The following is a 20,853-nucleotide window of genomic DNA, read 5'->3' as shown; positions in this document are numbered from 1 at the left end:
GCCCTCCCAGCACCACGACCGGCCAGAGACAACCTCCCCTGAGCCCTAGGTCACTTTTCAACACGGTTGGCACGCGAGAGAAGAGGGTAACTGAAGCTCCTTCTCTCATGCTTGCTCTGTCCTTCACCAGAGAGGGAAGGTAGCGCTATGTCCCCACCCTGCCTGCCCTCCCAACCTGCAGCTTCCAGAATGGCTTAACCAGACTTCCTATGTCCCCTTCCAAAGCCTCCTCAGTCGGGAGGCAGGTCCTGACTCTGACACGTGGGTTCGGTACAGCCCAGCCGGATTCACAGAGCACAGACTGCGCGGGCTGGCAAAGACACGGCTCCTGCCTTCAGGAGTTTGTAGACTCATCAGCGAGGCAAGCTTCCCTCGCGGGAAACACAGACAGAACAAAGCATAGCCCCCAAATGTGCTGCCAAGAGACATGAGGAAAGGGAGAGTGATGTGGAGTTGAGATGCCACTGAGGGTGGCCAGGGAAGCTGAGAAGGGCCCGCGACGCCCCCCGGGCTGCAGACCACCATCCTGTCTTAGTCTGGGCCACCTAAGGGTCCAAGCCCGCCCCCTCCAACCTGGAGCTCCAGAGGCACCACTGAGCAGGCCTGAGGCAGTGGCAGCAGCAGGTAAGCCCAGCGGGGACCCAGGAGCCGGCGCAGAACCGGGCTCTGAGATGACCCAGAGAGCCGCTCGGGAGCCCAGGACGACCGTTGTGGGGGCCTGGCCGCTGTGCAGACTCTAGCTGCGTTTCATCTTAATACACTCCTGCATGTACCTGACATTGGATACCCGTCCTAGAGCATGCAAATCTAATAAATTCTTGGCTCCTGCAAGTTTCTTTAAAAAATATAAAAGAGGATCATATATAAAGAAGTTGATTAATATACACCCTGGTAAAACAGCCTGGAACATCTGTGTATTAAGTTCATTTATTAAATTACACCAATCTGTATTTTAATGAGTGAAAGATACAGTACTTATTCTGTCATCCATCAAAATAAACTCAGGAAATACTTAACATTATAATCATTTTTCTTGTTTGAACACGAGTTATGAAATATGAATCCCACACTAAGAATGCTGGACTTGCCATCATGATCAAATATGTTTTCACAGGTGCAGCAAATATTCAGTTTTCATTTCTTTCTCCAACTGTTGAAAATATAAACCATGCTTTCTAGTTCGTAGCTGGGTAACATTGCCTTCCCTCCACATGGCAGCCATTATTACAGAATTATTACCCCACCGTCTTTCTTTCCCCAAACACACTCCTCCTAAAGTTGCTTAGTAATGAAAACACAGGCTTCTGTGGGGCCCCCTCAACACAGGCTCTTTTGGCTCAGGCTGGGCACTGTCCCCTTTTCTTCCATCCTGGTGGCACCTAGATCCTCCGGGTTAGGGCCTGAGTTTCAAAAGCCATCTGAAGCCAACGGTACACTTGGTTGAAGCACAAAAGACAGTTGGGCTTTGGCCTTATCGGTGAGCTCCCTCCAGCCGTGGGGGACCCATGCCCCACTTCTGCCCACCCAGAGACCCTTCTCCTCAGACGAGGCACAACTTTCACATGGACTAGAGCCTGAGGAGCGAGTCTAGGCTTTACGTGTGTTCAACTCTCCCAGAATCAGAAACCATAGGACCCATGGAGCAATACCACTTACAAAGCAGCCAGGCTCCATGAGCCTTGGAAGGCTCTGCTCAGTGGCCAATGGGAGCTCATCGAGACATAGGAGCCTGGAGAAAGGTCCAAACTGGGGTAAGCTGCTGGGCAGAACCACAAAAGGAAGCTATGAAGCCCAACTACAAGCTGGCTGGGCTTCTGTCTGCTTCACTCGCCCAGTGGCTCCCCATTGCCAGAAGGTAAGTCATACTTCAACTGCAAGGTCCCTGCCTGTCTCTTTGATCTCATTCCAGCCACCCCACCCCGGTACCCCAACACACACACAACACACGTGCTTCTCTCCAGCCCTCCTCAACTACCTACTACTGGTAGACGAATCCTCTGAGCTCCCTCCACCCATCTTCAGCCCATGCTGTTCCCTAGGAAGCTCTTCTGTTCCCCCTCTTCTTCACCTGGGTAATTTAGCTTTGATCTAAGGCCCCACCTGTTGGGAAAACCAGTAAGGGGAGCCACCCATTTGGCCACTAGGAGTCAGGGAAACGTCACAGAGGGATTGTCCCCAATGGGAAGAAAGGGAAGGCATTCAAGGCAGAAGGAACCCAGTGAGCAAAGGCATAGAGGGCAGGGAGACTCCAGAGCTGTTATGGGGTTGGAGGAGAGATGAAAGGTAAAAAGGTGTCTATGGTGAGGAGGGCTTTGGGACACGGGGCAGGATGAGAGTTGGGCCAGCTGCGGGAAGCTCTTGTGTGCTGGGCTAAGGGACTTTTCACTATAGACAATGAGGAGCTTTCCTTTCTTTCTTTTTTCTCTTTTCTTTTCAAATTCTCACCTTTATTCTTGGCAGATTTCAAAAAAAAAAAATCCAAGTCCCAAGCTGTGGACATTAAAAATATAAAACAATGAATGCAACCATTTCAGAGTAGTATAATCCCAAAACAATCTCGGTAATCAAAGATTTCCTTCTCATATTTTTCAAATGTTTACACCTAAGCACTGCACTTCACTTTTGGTGAAGAACATTTAGATTTTTATCCATTGTATAAAGCTAAAAGGGGTCCAACCAGTTGTGCTCCCTGGATAACACAATGCTAATAAGCAATAAGGAGCTTTTGAAGGGTTTTGAAAATTCAAGAGATATGTCCAGATTTAAAGTTAGAAATAAAGAAATAAAGTTTGCTTAGAAATGAAGTTTTAGAAATAAAGTTTACTTGGGATTTAGTGTAAAGAATGGGTGTTTGGGGGAGAGGCCTGAGCAGGCAGAGGCTAGTAGGACATAGTAATAGAGACAGGTGTGTGGAGCTGGTGTGAAGGCAGCGGCAGGACACCCTCCCCCCACTCACGCCAGGGACGACCATAGCAGGTGTTCAGTAGGCCTTCCTCAGGAATGTCACTGATTACCTGGGCTCCCCGTAAGCACAGCTGCAGGCCCCTGCTCTTCTCTGCCCAAGGAACCCCCGGTGTCCTCGGCCCTACCTTCTCCCAGGCCCTGAATCTGTTTAGCCCCTGACCTGAAGACCTGATGATTCTCACAGGGCACTAACCGAGGGAGGCACCTGCCTAGACCCTTCCGCCTTTCCTACCCCACGCTCACCACCACAAAAGCCCTGAGACCTGAAAGAGCATCATCCTGGATAAGGTTTAGAAACTCCATAGGAAGATTGCAGAAATTTATACCCAAGCAGTTCATGGAAAGGAAACAGCTCCTTTTCAGGGTGATTTTCGGAGCAGACGCGGCACGGGCACTGACCGACAGAACAGACTGCCTGAATCCCTGGGGCAGGGTTGTGGAGGTCCCCGGTGGTGCTAGACACCCTTGTGAATACTGGATTATGGAGAGGTCCAGGGGGCCCCAGGGGAGGAGCTGAGTTGGTTGGGCCAGGTGGGGGGGCAGCATTTGGGGGTTCCAGCAGTGGCTATTTTAACATCTGGTTCTAACTGGCTAAATCAGCTTTACTAAGGAGCACATAAAGACATTTTCAAACTCACCAGTAATCGAGGAAATGCAAATCAAAACAGCAATGAGATACCACTTTCTCAAGTCACATTGCAGGAAGATGTGTGCCCGGATCCCCATTGAAGGAGGGACGTGCTGCCCACCTGTGAGAGTGCCTTCAGCAGAGAGACTTGTTCAGGTTCGGCCTCAGCTGTCGTGGGCAAAGTGGAAAAGAAAGGCCTGGCCTTTGCAGCCTTTGCAGCCCAGCGCAGAACACTGACAAGCAACATTGAATCCAGAGCTGCTTCCAAGGTCAGCCACAACTTGCCCAGCCTTCCCTAGGCCTGCATCACCATTCAGCTTCTTCCTCCCAATTTTCCCTCCTCCTCCTTCCCTTCATAGGTGTTGATCCCTAATAAATATCTTCTTGCTCACCAAATTCTGTCATGGTGCCTATTTCTGGAATACCCAGCCCGCAACACAGGGAAAGTCGATCTCACCTTTGCTAGTGATAGAATAAATGCGCAGAGCCACTTTAGAGAGAAACCTGACCATACTCCTTCAACCTCAGCACTCCCATGCCTGGGTGTCTATCCCAGGGAGGCTCACTGACCTGTCTCACTCATCCACATGGAGAGGGGGCCAAGGATGGCCAGCCCAGGGCAGGTTATGGGCAATGGAGTTGTCACCAGGGAAAGGGATGTGTGACATGTAGTGAACTCCCCGGTTGGGATTCCATGAAACTGAAGTGTGTATAGCAACTCGTAGAGTTCTCGAACACAACATTGAGTGAAAAACAGAAGCAGAACCTAAGACAAGGATCCGAGGGTAACTAGTTTGCTTGGGTAGTGATCACAGGAAGAACTGGTAGGTGAGTGGGGAAGGGAGATGTGGAGGGGAAGATGAGGAGAGGGAAAGAAAGAGTTGGTTAATGAGCAGGGCGCTTCTGTGGGCAGCTGGGCCTCCCTCCTGCCGAGGATCTCAGGGGAACCACAGAGAGCACTCCCCAGGGTTGTAAGAAAGCTGGGTTTTATCACTTAAGTGACTGAGGACTGTTCCCAGGGATGATGCTCACCCTGCACTTCCTACCTGTCCCACTCTCACAACAGAGCAAGTCCCCCAAAAGTCCCAGGAGCATGCAATAAACAGTGAGCGATGAAAGGATATAGGGGTGGGGGCACCAGGAGCAAGTGCTCCAGGAAGAAACTGAGATTTATAGCACAACACCTTCTGCAAAGTAAAAGCACACCCTGCATTTTAATTGGCTATCCATAGGTCTAAATGAAATTCTGGTTTGGAAGTACATGCATGAAACGCACAGAGCACTGTTCTCATTACCAACTCTTCAGCCCATTGCCCAAAGTCCTATGAGTCCTGCAACCATGACACCAGACACAGGACAGATGAGACTGACAGCAGTTTATTAGTCACGTGTACTCACAGCCACAGGGAGGAGGACACCACACACCACACAGGGCCATCGGGGTTGCACTAGGGAGCAGAGAGAACCGCCAGGGGCTGCAGGCAGCAGACATTTAGTAACTGGAGGGTGGTGTGCCCCTGGCTCCCATGGGAGAATGGGATTGGCTTGTTTGAATAATTCCACAGGCTGGCAGGAGGCAAAATCATTAGATGGAAGACCAAATGGGGTGCAGCTTGTCCAGCTGGTAGGGGAACTAACCAAGAGGGGGAGAGTTTCCTGCTGGGTGGGGACATGTCTGGTGAGAGCAGGGAACTCACAGCTAGGCCTGTGGGGCTCTGTGAGGCTCAGAGAAGGCCAGGCAGCACATAGCATTTCAGGCCTTGCAACTTAAGTGGGTTCCTACAGAGGGAGAGAATGGGACAGAGATGGAGGAAAAAATAAAACAAAAGGCCTTGATGTTAGTGTGACATGAACTAGAGCATATATATGTACTTCGCTTTTGTACACTGGAGGTCCTCAGAAATAAATAATATTATTAAAAACAACAACAAAAAGCAAGAAAAAATGAGGTTCGGCCTGGGGGAAGGGATGGGCTAGGCTCTCAAATACAACCAGGCTATAGGCCAGAGGCCTGTGTTCTCAGTGGAACAGAAAATGCTATTTGTTATAAAATGTCCTAAGAGCGATTGCCCATTGAGATAACAAAAATAGAAGGAAATAAAACTTCAAACAGAGTTTAATGGCTAAGCTAAGCCAGTTGGCTGGTAAGGCAGGCTGCTCTGTGTGTGAACAGACCAGGGTGAGCAGCCAATAGGGCCGAGGGGCTCCAACAGGGCTCAAACTTGTTTTCTCTGTCACTTAGACACTTTCCCCAGGAACAATGTTAGTGTTACCTTCTGGAGTCCACAGGGAGCCATGCAAAGACCTGGACACCCAATAAAATATAATGAGGCAGGTTTTATAATCATGAAGCTTCTAGACATCAGGGCTTTTCAGAAATGTTGACAGGGACAGGCTGAGGTCAGCCACTGTAGATACTTCTCCCAGCCTGTATCACTGGCAGGGAAATAACAAAAGGAGTGTGGATCATCCCAGCACCGTCTGAGATAAAGCAGGAATCCAAGTTCAGTCTGGGGCACCCACAGACCTAGAGACCCCAGATCGAGACCAACGTTTCTATCAAAGGAGCCCCCCAACAAGAAGTGAGTGGTTCAATCAGGCTGAAGGGAATTACATGGAACCCACATCCAAACGTGTGGAGGGTTCTTCCCTGCTGCTAGCCGTGAGCAATCAGACAGCTTTATGATGAAGCAATTGTTTCTTAAGGACGTTGCCTCTTAAGGACATCAGGAGGGCTCCCAGTGACATACTTCCCTACCTCACCCACAAAACAGACTCCATTATCCATTCACTTGACATGAATTTACAGCACACTCACTTGCCCATCTTATAATAGGAAAATAAAATAACATCATGCATGGTTCTTCGTGTAGTGGAGCAGGGAAAGAAGGCAGAGCACTCATAATAAAACAACAACCACACACACACACACCTTATCACCAAGCCCAAGATCAGCAGAGGAAGTTGATTCTGTGGGAGTCTGAAGGTGGGCCTCAGAGTCACTGGGTCAGGAAGATAGAAGGAGAAGGGATACATTAAGCACAATCCCTGGGGAACATTCTAGAATATGTGGCATCCCATAAAAGAGCTGTTCTGGATTGAGAGACACTCTCACATTCACATTCACATAGGCACTCATTTATCCCTGGCTCTGGTTGGGTCCATACGTATAATGGAAAATATGCTTCTGTAACCACACCAATCTTTCAGAGCATGCACACACGGTCCTAACTGTGATGATCTGACACAAAGTTCAAGGTTACCCAGCAAAGGTGTCCTTAACCCTACCCAAGGATTCAACCACACCCCAGGGCCCCACGACACTGCTTTCCCTAAGAGATATAGCCGTGCAGAGACACCAAACCTTGGGAAGGGCTGCAAGGTAGAAAAGAGGCAGGTATCACCCATTTCCCTGTGCTCCACATCTTGTAGCAGCTGTAGACCTGGTTCACAGCCTCAGGGATAAACTGCTAGCCAACCACTCTTGGGCCACAGGCTCTGAGAGTCAAGGGCATAGGTGTGACAGGTCCTACCTCTACCACTGATGTGCCTTGGCCAAGCCACTCCCACTTGCACTTTGCTCTGCCCAGCCCAGCGCAGAGGGCACTGTGAGGTTCAGATGAGGAAATAAGAAAACAAACGTTTTGTGAAATGCAAAGTTCACACAGTCCTACATCGTGAGGAACAGCCATCCAAAGCCAGAAGCCCTAAGGACACAGTAGATGGGAAAATGATTAAAGAGCCATAGATATTCTCTTCTACCTAATGCCACTGCCAATCTATCCCTGTTCCTGTTTCAACACCAGGCAGATGACCACTTCTAGCCAGAAAACAGTCCTGCTCACTGTAATATGAAGTAGTATTTCCCCTCTGCTGACATGAGACACAGATGAAATGGAGAGGCAGAGACTGAGGAATAGGCTGCTGTGTGAGCCAAAGACTCATCTTAGTGGAGATTTCCAGATTTAATCTATGAAAGAAGGAATAGTCAGGGCCAGTTGTGCACTTTGTTTGCCCTGACTTGTTCTGCATCTTAGTAGGGCAGAAGAGAAGCTTCAAGCACTGAAGATGAGGAAGAGAGGGGAGAGGAATCTAAAAATCCTAAAAAGCATTCTGAATAGGTGAATCTCCTGCTAGCTTGTCTCCTTATCCTTATTATGGAACAGTCTGTTTCCTGTACAGCCTTGAGTTATACTGTCATAAAGTAAAAATATTTTAATTTCTCAACCTTAGGAGGCATCAAACTTAAAGAAGAAGAGGTGATGGGGTGCACAGTACATTTGTGTGGAGAAAAGCCCGGCAGAGTGCACGTTAAACCCTAACAGTGCTCCTTTCAGGGATATAGGCTTTCTACCTGACCGTGTGAAGCTTTGTATACTACCTAAATTTTGCATAACTATATGTGACTTCTTGCCAGAACAGTAGATTCTTCACATAAATGGAAGTATAAAGAACTGTTTAAAGTGTAGTCAAAGTTGAAAGAAATTGAAGATGACACAAACAAAGGGAAAGATAGTCCATGTTCATGGATTGGGAGAACAAATATAGTTAAAATATCCATACTACTCAAAGCAATCTATAGATTTAACACAATCCCTATCAAAATACCAACGTCATTTTTTAAAGAGCTAGAACAACAGTCCAGAAATTTGCATGGAACCACAAAAGACCCTGAATAACCAAAGCAATATTGCAAAAGAAGAACAAAATTGGAGGTATCACAATCTTAGATTTCAAGATATACTACAAAGCCATAGTCATCAAAACAGTATGGTCCTGGCACAAAAATAGACACATAGATCAATGGAACAGAATAGAGAGCCCAGAAATAAACCTACAGTTATATGGACAATTAATCTTTGACAAAGGAGGCAAGAATATGCAATGGGAAAAGACAGTCTCTTTAAGAAATGGTGTTGGGAAAACTGAAAACAACGTGCAAAAGAATAAAACTGGACCACTTTCTTACACCACATACAAAAATAAACTCCAAACGGATTGAAGACCTAAATGTGAGACCTGAAACCATAAAGTCATAGAAGAGAGCATAGGCAGTAATTTCTCTGACATCAGCTATAGTAATATTTTTCTAGATATGTCTCCTGAGGCAAGGGAAACAAAAGCAAAAATAAATTATTGGTACTACATCAAAATAAAAAGCTCTACAAAGCAAAGAAAACAATCAACAAAACTAAAAGGCAACCTACTGAATGGGGAAGATAATTGCAAATGACATATCCCATAAAGGGTCAGTATCCCAAATATATAAAAAACTTATACAACACAACACCCCAAAAAACAAATAATCCAATAAAAAATTGGCTAAGGACATGACATTTCTCCAAAGAAGACATCCAGATGGCCAAGAGACACATGAAAAGATGCTCAACATCTTTTCATGCTTCAACATCAATCAGGGAAATGAAAATCAAAACCACAAAGAGATACCACCTCATGCTTGTCAGAATGGCTAAAATCAAAAACACAAGAAACAACAAGTGTTGGTGAGGATGTGGAGAAAAAGGAACCCTCATGTACTATTGTTAGGAATGCAAACTGCTGCAGCCACTGTGGAAAACAGTGTAGAGATTCCTCAAAAAACTAACAGTAGAACTACCATGTGTTCCCATAATTCCACTACTGGGTATTTACCCATAAAATAAGAAAACACTAACTCAAAAAGATATACAAACCCCCATGTTTATAGCAGCATTATCTACAATAGCCCAATTATGGAAGCAGCCCAAGTGTCTATTGATGGATGAATGGATAAAGAAGATGGAACATTATTCAGCCATAAAAAAGAATAAAATCTTGTCATTTGCAACAACATGGATGGAGTTAGAGAATATAATGTTAAGCAAAATAAGTCAGAGAAAGACCAATGTTCTATGGTTTCACTCATATGTGGAATTTAAGAAACACAACAAATGAACAAAGCAAAAGGGGACAAACCAAAAAACAGACTCTTACTATAGAAAACAGATGGTTAGCAGAGGGGAGGTGGTGGGCGGATGCGCAAAATAGGTGATGGGGATTAAGGAGGGCACTTATCACAATGAGCGCGGAGTAATGTATGGAAGTGTTGAATCACTGTATTGTACATCTGAAATTAACATAACCCTGTATGTTAACTATGCTGGAATTAAAATAAAAAATAAAGTGTGGTCAAAGTCATTTGCTTTGGTCACTACAAACGAGCATGGAGCCGTGCACAGGGAAGCTCTGAGGGGACCGTAGCCAGGAGCTGCAGGAACTGGCCCTGGGCACAGTCAGGAGCCTTCTAGGCAGAACAAAAGAAATAGAAAAGGCCATCACCAAGGAGGCAGATGACAGGAGGGAGAAGGGCAAGAGGCACTCCTGATACTGAGCAGTATTCATTAACGTGATGCTATCGTTTTAAACTACAAAGCCCTGTTCCTTTGGGAAATGTTGCTGCTGTCATTACTATAAGGGATGAGAAAGGAACCCTCTAAAAGGCCAGGCACATAAATGGGACAGGATCTCTGTAAGGTTTGATTTTGTTTTGTGAGAGAGAGAGAGAATGGGGAGGTAGAGAAGGGGTAGAGGAAGAGAGAGTATCCTAAGCAGACTCTGGGCTGAGCACAGATCCTCACTCTGGGCTCGATCTCAGGACCATGAGATCATGACCTGAGCCAAAATCAAGAGTCGATGCTCGACCGACTGCTGTCACCCAGGTGCCCCTCCATTAGGTTTTTAAAAGAACTAAACTGTTGCCCCAAATCAGGGAAAAGAAACAGCAGAGATTGTCATACTTAAAATACCAAAGAGCTAGAAGAACCATACAGATCCTTCTAGTCCAGTCTCCTCATTTCCCAGGGAGGAATCGGGGACTTGGAGAAGTCTGCGCAGGTGCTGTGCCCCCCCTGCACACCCTGCCAGAGCCAGGACCAGGATCTCAGCAGCCAGCCACCAGCCACAGCACACTTGCCCACCCGCCCCTGCTGTGCTGTGAGGGGGCACGTCCTTCAGAAGTCAGAGAGGCGGAGCTGGATCCCAGGTCGCAAAACACCTTCTCACTCAGAGTCTGAAGACAGGGCTGGACTCTCAGAAGACTCTACGGGACAGAGCAGGGGCAGGACAACTCCTTGCTCAATGTTAAAACATGAGCTGCCATCTTTCTCTGGCCACAGGGTGAAGCCTCTCACCCCAGCCCCCACCCCAGCAGCCCCACAGCCATAGCAGGTTTCCTCTCCAGAACGTGGGTGCTGGACGGAGGAATTACAAAAGCAAAGGGAGAGATGTGGGTGGAGGGAGTCAGAAGGGAAAGGTGGGCTTTATCCAGATCTGGTTTATACAGATTCCACAGCAGGTTCGGATCCCTGCTCACCACTCAGGTGTGCGATTCACCTGTTTTTCTATAACTTCATGTTTATTTTGAGTTCCACTGCACTGGGGTAGCAGAAGCTTAATCTCAAGCACCTCTGTTTTCCCCTGGACTGTGTGTGTGCTGGGAAGCTCACATAGTGCTAAGGGACTGGCTGGGAGGGCTCACGGAGCCTCTGCAAGCATCCTCCCCCTTGGTCGTCAGTTTTCAGTCCTTGGCAGGACATCCCTCATTCCAGGCAGAAATCCCTTCAGATCTGACTATTCCATTAGCTTTCCTGTGCTGCCCATGAAGGCACAGGACACATTTTATGCCATGTCGGGGCTGGAGAATCTTCGCAGACAGAATTGCCAACAGGTAGACCACAGAGCTCTCTATCAACCCTCCTTCCCCCAGGAGGGCCCTTCCTAAAGATGGCAGTAGTGGGCATCTTTGCTCTTATTTACGATGTCCATCCCATCTTGTCTTAACACAGAGTCCTTAAAGTATCAGCTTCTGGAAACATATGTCAAGACAACCCTTCATTGTCTCTTCTTCCTACTACTTTCCCCATCCCCTTGCTGAGGGACTGAGTACAGAACAGCCTTGTTGTTTAAACTGGCTGAGTGGAGAGGGAGGGGCAAATCCTTAACTATAGGGAGGAAAAAAAAACCTCATATAAGTTAATGTCACCAAGTGTCGCCATGCTATGCATCCCATTGCTATAGGATGTGCATATGGAAGAAAATTCTTCATGTGCGCTGCATCTTTGCGGGCGGGAGAATCACTGAAGAAGCTGAAAATAAATAGGGAAGATTAAGCACTTGTGGACAATGGCAGGAGAGAAGAAATCCTCCCCCCTGGTCTCTCCTTGGCCCTAGAGAAGCCTGAGGGTCCCCTGGAGGCAGAGGCCAGGGAAACACCAAGATGCTAAGGAACAGAGCAGACATAGCTTACAGGCCTACCGGGCAAGAGGGTGCCCCTCTGAGAGGACAAGTTACACAAAGATGCCCCACCCTCTGGGCCCACACAGCCCAGGACCAAAGTGTAAGGCCTGGCCGGCAGAGGAGGGCTGCATTCCAGCCCGACAAGCACCGCCCTCCTGCCACCCCACCCCCCCCCCCCCCCGACCTGGGCCATGTATTTTTACACCTTGCACCAACTGCATGACTCTGAGCGGGAACCCGCTACTTTTCACTACAAAACCATGTTGTACTTTAGATTAAGATTTCAAGGGAACCTGCAGGAGGGCATGGCTCGATACTCAATAATCATGGGTAGTTAAGAAACTCAAAACACAAAACACCAAGGTCCTCAGACATTAGCTGTCGGAAGACTTGGTTAACTTTGGTCTGTTGTTTTCGTTAAAGGCACCTCCACCTCTCAGGTAATGAGCCAAAACTCAAGAATGACACGTTCAAAAAGTTCTACACTCAAAAGCTTCCTTGCTACTCTAAATGGTTTTCATCTGTTACGTATCTGTGCCCCTCGGTGTCAATGCCGCAGGACACTCTGTAGGGAACACAGAACTTTAGAAATCACCTCCCAAGGTTACAAAATGATAAACAAGAGCCGAGCAAAGACTAAAGTCGTTAGGCCAGCCACCACCCCCCGCGCCCCCGCACAAGCCCAATTTTCTGGTAACCCCGATCATATCTGATGCAAAAGCTGCTTCTAATCAAAGGTGGTTGCATAGCTGTTATAATACTTTCCACATTGGACATTTTCACTAGTGCATGGTGTATCAGGAGGTCTGTGCATAAACAGACTGTCAGGTTGAGGAGATATGCTATCTCAAAGGAAAGCCTGCAGAAACACATATGGAATGATAAACCTCCAAGGAACCTCCTGCCCTCACTCAAAATGACCCAGTGGAAAATTGCTGAGCAAGTTGCCAAGTTAACCTGATTCGAGGCTGCTTTTTACACTATGGAAGTGAACTGTTCAACTGAGGAGCTTTCCAGTATCATCTGAACCACAGAACATGAAAAATTACTGTGATGACTTTTTTCTCACTTTTCCAAGGACGGCCTATAACTGGCACCATTCCAAATGCACACAAGAGAAATTAGTTTGTTAAGTACTACTGAGGCTGGTAGCCTGTCAATCAGTGAATGGAAAGCCAGCAGAGTGTTAGGGAGGGTGGGAGACACGGAAGTACAGAGTGTTTATGATCTGATGGAGAAGGTTCTGATTTTGCACACATAACCAAGAAGGAAAAACTTACTCTGGCTCTGCAGAAAGGTCCTGGATGGTGGGGTTACTCAGTGGGCCACCACAGAGCGGGCAGCGTCTAGCTGAGGGTCAGCTCAGCTGTCATCCTGCCTCATGTTACTCTGGGATAGACTGTGCGCAAAATCATGTAGAAGGGACAGCAATCAAACCCTTTGAAAAGCATGACTAAGAAATTTTGGAAAATGTGAGGGTGGGTTCGATGTCAATGGGGGATTAAGATAATTTTTCACAGAAGACACACGGCCTGCCAGGCCTTTGAAGGAAAATGTAATCAGTGCCTGGGGATGGATTGTTTCCATGTGTTTATTTGTCAACAGCCTAATGAAATAATGCAAAAGCAGTGAGGATGTCCCAGCCCCAGATCTTCCAACTTGGGGTGCTAAGCAGCCCACCAGGCTTGAGGGAGCTGGGCTCTATTTCCTTCCCCTGCTCCAGAAAAGCCTTCAGCTCTCAGAGCCAGGGTGATAGGGTTTCACATCAGTGGGGACTTTGCCTTTTCCCCCGCATTGATCTTTTCCTCATTCTGCCCCAACACACACAGAACCTGAATGCCTTCTCCCCTTTGCTGGGGCCTCCTTCTTTTATGTAGAAAATGGTCCAACTTCCTTGTTGTCACAGAGTTGGGGGAAAGGGACTTTTTTAAAACGATGGGTGTGATAACAATTGCTAGGTCTAATGTTTGCTCCATCCGTGGGCCAACACCCTGACCCTTTGGTATGATGGAGGATGTTACTTTGGCAATCCTGGGCTCTATCTCAGACCAGGTAATGGGCTGACCTGGGATAAGAAAACCAACACTGGCCATAGTCATTGACAGAGACCTGTAATCTTTTTAAAAATGTTTTGTAGTGAATTCATTAGGTTATAAGGATGCTTTTCTCAGAGACACTCTCCTTAAGTCAATCAGTCTCTTGAAGGCGGGTGGGAGGGGGGAGTAGTAAAATTATTCAGAATAACACAGATTAAAAAAAAAAAAGCACAAGTTTGCCCGTCCAGCCCAATGCTTAGGTATGCCTAGGCCATACATTGGAAAGAGGTTCGCACCCAGGGAGTGCCCAGTATTTTATGTCATTCCTGATATTTCGTATGGAATATTTAATGAACTAACTAACACATGCTCCTTCTCCGAGGCCCTGGTTACACTATTCCCCTGTCTCTCTTGGTTGACATGCTCCTGATGCTCCATTATTAACCATCTAATGCTTCACACACACCCAACAATGTGTGCCCATTGTTAGGGAATGATTTCCTCATCTGGCTCTGAAAAGCAGTCATTTCAAACATCCATTCATTCATTCATTCATTCATTTATCATTCATTCATTTGTTTATCCAAAATTACCTGAGGGCTTTCTGTATGCCATGAACAATGCTAGGCATCAGAAATAGATGTACTGCCTTCAGGGAGCCTACAGTCCAATGGCCAAACAGAGATGAACAGACGATTATGACACATGCAAAGAAATATGCAAAAGGGCATACAAAGGGGGCACAGTGGAGGGGTTGTGAAGTTCACTTTATCAGGGATGGGAAGGCCTCATAGAGAAGGTACATGTAAGTTGAGTCTTAGAAGACTAGCAGGAGCTATCCAGAGCATCATCAGTCATTTCCAGGAGTTTTGATTTTCCTATTCTGCATCAGACCTGCTCATATAGCAATTTATAATTATAAGAATACTAAACCCTCAAAAATCCTTCCCTAAGACACTGACAGTTGTTGCCAAGTTGGCTGTCTATAACCACGGTGCTCTGGCATCAGTGAGCTAATGCTAGCTCTGCAATCACCGGGCCCCGAGTCAGCCAATCCCAGAGGAGGACTCTTTTAGGCTCACCTCACTCTGCAAAGATCTCCCAAGCACACACCGTGTGACAGGGTCTGCATATTCTCAGTCATTGTATGGCTGTCTTAATATCGGTCATTGTTCAATTTAGAAAAGAAACAAGTGGGTCTCTGGGGGCCTTTCCTCAGCTCCTATTCCTGACCATGCTTGTCCTAGGGCCTCTTTCCCCTCCCATGGGTTCTGAAAACCTTCACTTCCACACTGTGCTTCCCTGAACACAGTGATTCCATCCTCCTGTTTTCTAAAATGGTGGATTACAAAGTAGCTAGAGAACCAAGGCTCTACGATAAGAATCAGGAAGAGTTTTGAGGATGGTTCGAAGATAGAAGGACAATATTATTTCCCCAAATATTCAGGCCATCTGTTTTGCCTGTAGTTGGTTGGGGATTTCTTCTTTGCTTCTTAAGAACTACAAAATTCACTTATCTGTAGTCTATGCCTTCTGTCACCAAAACTCCCAACCTGTCCATTCCTTCTACCAACCAGACACTCTTCAGGTACCTGCAGCTATTGGGGTATGGATGCTGGAGAAGATCCTTTGGGGTGGGATCAATTATATAATACTCTCTGGAGCCTCTCTCAGCTGCAATAGGCCCACTATGCCCTTCACTTGTAGGGACCTGGCCAAAGCACCAAGAGATGATTCACATGTGGTGTGAAGAACAGAGAGCTGAGATGGGTTCCCGAGGAGCTGCCAGATCCAAGACAGAGGATGCTACCATGGACGGTGGTATGGTCAGCCGGTTGGAGGGAATGAGAGGGGCGAAAGCCAGCAGTCATTCCAAAAGAATGCACTGATGCCAAGGGGTCATATGCCCCAAGGAGGCCAGTTAGACAGGGCCTAAATGGGTATCCACCAGAGTCAGGGATCAGAAGGCTGTTCATGAGCAAGAGTGGTCTCAGTGCAGTGGTGTAGACAGCAGCAGAATGGACGACGGTGGTGTACTTAATGCCCCCGAATTATACACTGAGAACACTTGAAGGGGTCGGAACGGTGCCTCGTATGTTATATATATATATGTTACCACACACACAAAGAATAAAACACCAAAGGTGGGCAGGGTGGGGGAGGTGTGTGCAGGGGAGGCAAGGAAAGAAGAGAAGATGGAAATGGAAGAGATACGAAGTCGTGAATTTCTGCCTTGTTTAAGACAGGAGTGACTTGGGCGCCTAGGTGGCTCAGTTGGTTGAGCGACTGCCTTCGGCTCAGGTCATGATCCTGGAGTCCCGGGATCGAGTCCCACATCGGGCTCCCTGCTCGGCAGGGAGTCTGCTTCTCCCTCTGACTCTCTTCCCTCTCGTGCCCTCTCTCATTCTCTCTCTCTCAAATGAATAAGTAAAATCTTTAAAAAAAAAAAAGACAGGAGTGACTTGAGTGTTCATAGGCCCAGCGGAACGACTGCTAACAATACAGGACAGAAGACTCGATGGTCTAAAAGAAGGACAGATGAGGGAAATGCAGTCAAGGGCAAAGCAGAATGACTGGCCTTGGGAAGGAAGAGGACTGGATCCTTCTGAGAGCCAGAGTGGAAGACGGGAGGTCAGAGCGAAGTCGAACACCCCAGGGCCGCAGTGAGACAGCCCACGTGGGGTGTGGTGGAAAGCGCAAGACAGCTGTGGTAGGGCCGGAGAAGGCACTCACCTAGAGATATGTGAAAGGTCCCCTAGTTTTCGTACCAAGTTTATCAAGTAAGAAAAGGCAATGAGTCTTCTATCTACTCTTGGTGACTTGCTCTCATCCTGACTCCAGCTGCTGAAGTGTCTTCAGGAGGACACCTGGACAAGTGCTCCTTGGCCCATAGGTCAGGGTGTCAGACCACCACAGCTGGGCAGAAGCCAACAGAATTCTGACCGGACCCCCAGGCTCAGCTTTGGACAGCAAACACAGGCTTGGGGATGACCCCAGGTTGGCAGCCCCTCCAGCAGAGCGGCTGGGACTGGGAGGACCTGCAGTTACTGGGTCCTATCCGTTGGGCTTCCTGTCCAATCGGCCAGGACAACATGCACCAGACAGGGCCAGACCAGTGTCAGGATCCCCCCTTGGGTTCCTGCTTTTCTCTTTTATCATCACATGGTTGTTGTGATTGCTGATGGTACTATTACCATCACCATCATTATTGTAGTTGAATTCCACCCAATGGGATTTGGAGGCCAAAGTGGAACACTGATGCGGCACAAAAGCATTTTTTTATCTTGCCTGCCTCGTATATTAAGTTTCAGTTTTATGGGATTAAAACCAGCTGAGGTCTGAGGGCCTCCTCAGGCCCTCTTGACTACCTTCAGGCATCCTACTGTGGTTTGCCACCCACAGTGGCAAGGACCCTTCTGGGATGTAGACAGCAGGGCCTTAGGCCGGCAGGCGGGTGGTCTGGAGAAGCCTCTAATTAAAGCTCTTCAGACCTGCAGCCATGGGATCCTAACCTCTGCTTCTCAGTGTCTGAACACATCTCAAATCTCAGGCCTTTCTCAGGATTCTGAGGAACAGAAAACCCAAAACGTAAGGGGTCTGCACGGAGAGAGGGCACGGGGGCAAGGGTTGGGCTGGAGGCTGGGTCTGACTCTCAGTTGCCCTGATTCTTCAGATGGCAGACGTCAGTGCCAAGGCAGCAAGAACTACCATCATGGTCTGTGTTCAACTGCGGGAATAAGCCTCTGGAAAAGGAGCATAAACACACCATTCTAGAGCTTTTTGGGGAATCATGGCATCATCCCTGGGGCTCCCCAGCAATCCAATACACCTTGGCTGAAGCTCTGGAGTTGAGTAAGCATGGACACTCCTGCTCCCCCCTGCTCTCGGAGGCCCCGTCAAGGCTTCCTACACTGAAAGTCCCTCTTGGCAAAATAATTCCCTGTGAGATATAGGCATTCATTCAATAAAATACATTTATTGGATTTTTCACGTACACCTGCTTAAAACACCAGACTCCAAAAGAGATTTAACTCTGAGTGCCCCTTAGATATGGTTTTCACACTGGGAATGAGTTGCAGATCTCTGCTAGGCAGAGAGCCAAGGGTGTGTAGTGGTGGAGTGGTGGGCAGGTAGCTCACAACAAGATCGGGCCTTGACTACCAGGTTCAAAGACTTCCCAAACTTCCTGCATGCAAAACTCCTTTGATGTCCTAACAAGATGCCAGAGAACGCTTGGAGACTACTTTCAAGTTGGGCTTTCTGAAGGCTGTGATAAGTGTCCCTGGAGCCAGGACTCCAACCCAGGATGTCCTGGTTCTAAAGCATATGGTCCTCTAGCTTTACTTCAGTCCGACTTCTCTCTTGCATGTTCCCACAGATGGCTCCTGGGACAGCATGCATTCCCCGGTTATCTTGGGGGATATGTGTTCCCACTGGATGTGCTTAGGGGTGGACTGGAACAAGGAAGCCTGCAGAAATGAACATGGTAAATAAAATCAGTCCCCATTGGGCCACAGATAGATCCTTGCCCACTGGGCTCAATTTTTGTTCTTCCTTCCTAGAGGGAAAATCCAGACAGAATCCAGGGGCCAGAGAACACTGTTCTCAGAGAAGTTATTGGTCTCCTGGATGCTCCAAGCTGATGTGGTGGGAAGGGGAATGGACAAAGCTGGGGGAGTTGGAGAAAAGACTAGCCCTATGCCAGGAGTAGCTGCACATCATTGCGACATACCAGAAAGGAATAGAAACTAGTCTCTTAAAGGAAAAACAGATTTAGGAATGAGAGGAATAGCTTCTTCATGGAAGGCATGAAGTGTAAGATCAGAAGGAATGAGAGACAAACAGAAGGAAAAAATACCGGCAAGGGATTAAAACTGAAGAGAAATTATATGAAGATGCTAAGAATAAAGAAGTGACTAATGCACAAGAGATATGTTGTCAGAGAATAGCTAGCCTCTAACTTGGGTTTTTTTCTGGCTTCTCTGAGAGCTAAGCCTGTTTTCACAGGCCATGATCAAGGAGGGTCATCCCGGCTTCCTTGAGCATGTCTACTTGCAGAAGAGCAGTGACACTGAGAAAGGGTAAGGATGGAATCCAGTCTAATCAGACCCCAGCATATCAGACCAGACGCCCCATCCAACCAGCTCACAAATGTGTGTGGATTCATGTCATATTTCTGCAACTTACAGCCTTATGACTTCGGGCAAGTTTATTTAAATTGTCTGGATCTTAATCTCTTCACCAGTAAAATCGATTTATTATCTACCTCAAGTAGTCATTGTGGGGTCCACATTAGATAAGATAATGTTATAAACACCTAGCAATACACCTGGCATACAGTAAGCCCTTACCAAATGTGGCCATTCTACTGATCCATCTGGATTTCTTGCATTTAATTACATTTCCTAGAGCAAAATATCCAAGACACCTCAAAAATTAGAGTGAGCTTAAAAACCAGGCAAAGCCCAGTTAATATCTAGAGATGTTCAGCCATGCTTCCTTTCAGGGGTTTGACCAACTTCAAATGGCCAGAAAGTAGATTCCGCTACTCCCAGCCCTACCACCATTAAATAACGTTTAGGTTATTTTTTTAGCCCACCATCCCCTTCATATGGGACTCTGAGCTTGTGAATGGCATGCTGCAGCCAGAGTATTAACAAATCCTGGCTTCTCTCTCCACTGGATGTGGTGAATGGTTAGACACACCATGTTACACTTTGTGCTCTAGCATTGCTGTCATTTAAACTCCATGGTCAACATTATTTCAGTGGTATAGTATGCAATGTGGGTTTTGGTTGAATGCGTAAAGAACTTACATGAGAAGCTCTTCGTTCAATAGGCTTACAATGATGAAGGCAAAGTGTTTCCCAACACAGACATTAGAATCACTTCTTCAGGGCGCCTGGGTGGCTCAGTTGGTTAAGCGACTGCCTTCGGCTCAGGTCATGATCCTGGAGTCCCGGGATCGAGTCCCGCATCAGGATCCCTGCTCAGCAGGGAGTCTCCTTCTCCCTCTGACCCTCTTCCCTCTCGTGCTTTCCATCTCTCATTCTCTCTCTCTCTCTCAAATAAATAAAAATAAAATCTTTAAAAAAAAAAAGAATCACTTCTTCACTGTTCTTTGTATTTTCTACTGGGGCAAGTGGTTTTCTCAATAGAATTGCTCCTCTGAAATGGAATGGAAATTAGAAGGGAAGTACACATTTTTACTTTTCATACAGTTTTTCATAGCAAATAGAAGTAAAATAAGATGACTATACATGTAATGTACATTATTATATATAAAATACTATGTTATATATATAATGTGCTTTATGTATGAATTATGATATATATTACGTGTCTATATAAAATATCATGTATACATTAAATATTATGAAGATCATATAGTAACTGTAGCAGAGGCAATAATGCTCACCATACAGTTCGTTTGCTCTCCTTCTAGCTTATCTGGTCAATGGATTCTGGTCAGAAATGAGACTTGTCACTTTCAGATCCAATCATTGAAGAGCAAATGTGATTTCTCTATGCTTCTCTCTTCCTCTGCTTTGGCAAATGAGGTGTGTTCCACATAGGTGTAGCAACAATCTGGCGGAGCATCCATTAGCTGGATCCCAGGAGCAGAGCCCCCTCTCCTACCCAATCCTTTGGCTGACTCACAAAGGACAGGTTGCATGAGGGGTAAACGCTTGTTGTGTTAAGCCACTGGGGTGCTGCAGTTAATTTGTTATCCCAGTATAATTTACCCTAATCTTGGTTGATACAGTAACTATTCCTTGGAATTCTCTAAATCAGACCTCAAGTAGAAATTTAAACTCAGAGTGAAGAGTAGCAGGTTTTAGAAGTAATGATTGCATTCTATGATCCTTTTTCAAAATGATGTTAAAAAATCAAGTAATCACAAGTAAATTAATAAAAATATTTAATATTTTATTAAAAATATCTAAGTGT

The sequence above is a fragment of the Zalophus californianus genome, chromosome 8, assembly GCF_009762305.2.
Source record: "Zalophus californianus isolate mZalCal1 chromosome 8, mZalCal1.pri.v2, whole genome shotgun sequence".
Lineage (NCBI taxonomy): Eukaryota > Metazoa > Chordata > Mammalia > Carnivora > Otariidae > Zalophus > Zalophus californianus.
Note: the sequence above shows the minus strand (reverse complement) of the source record.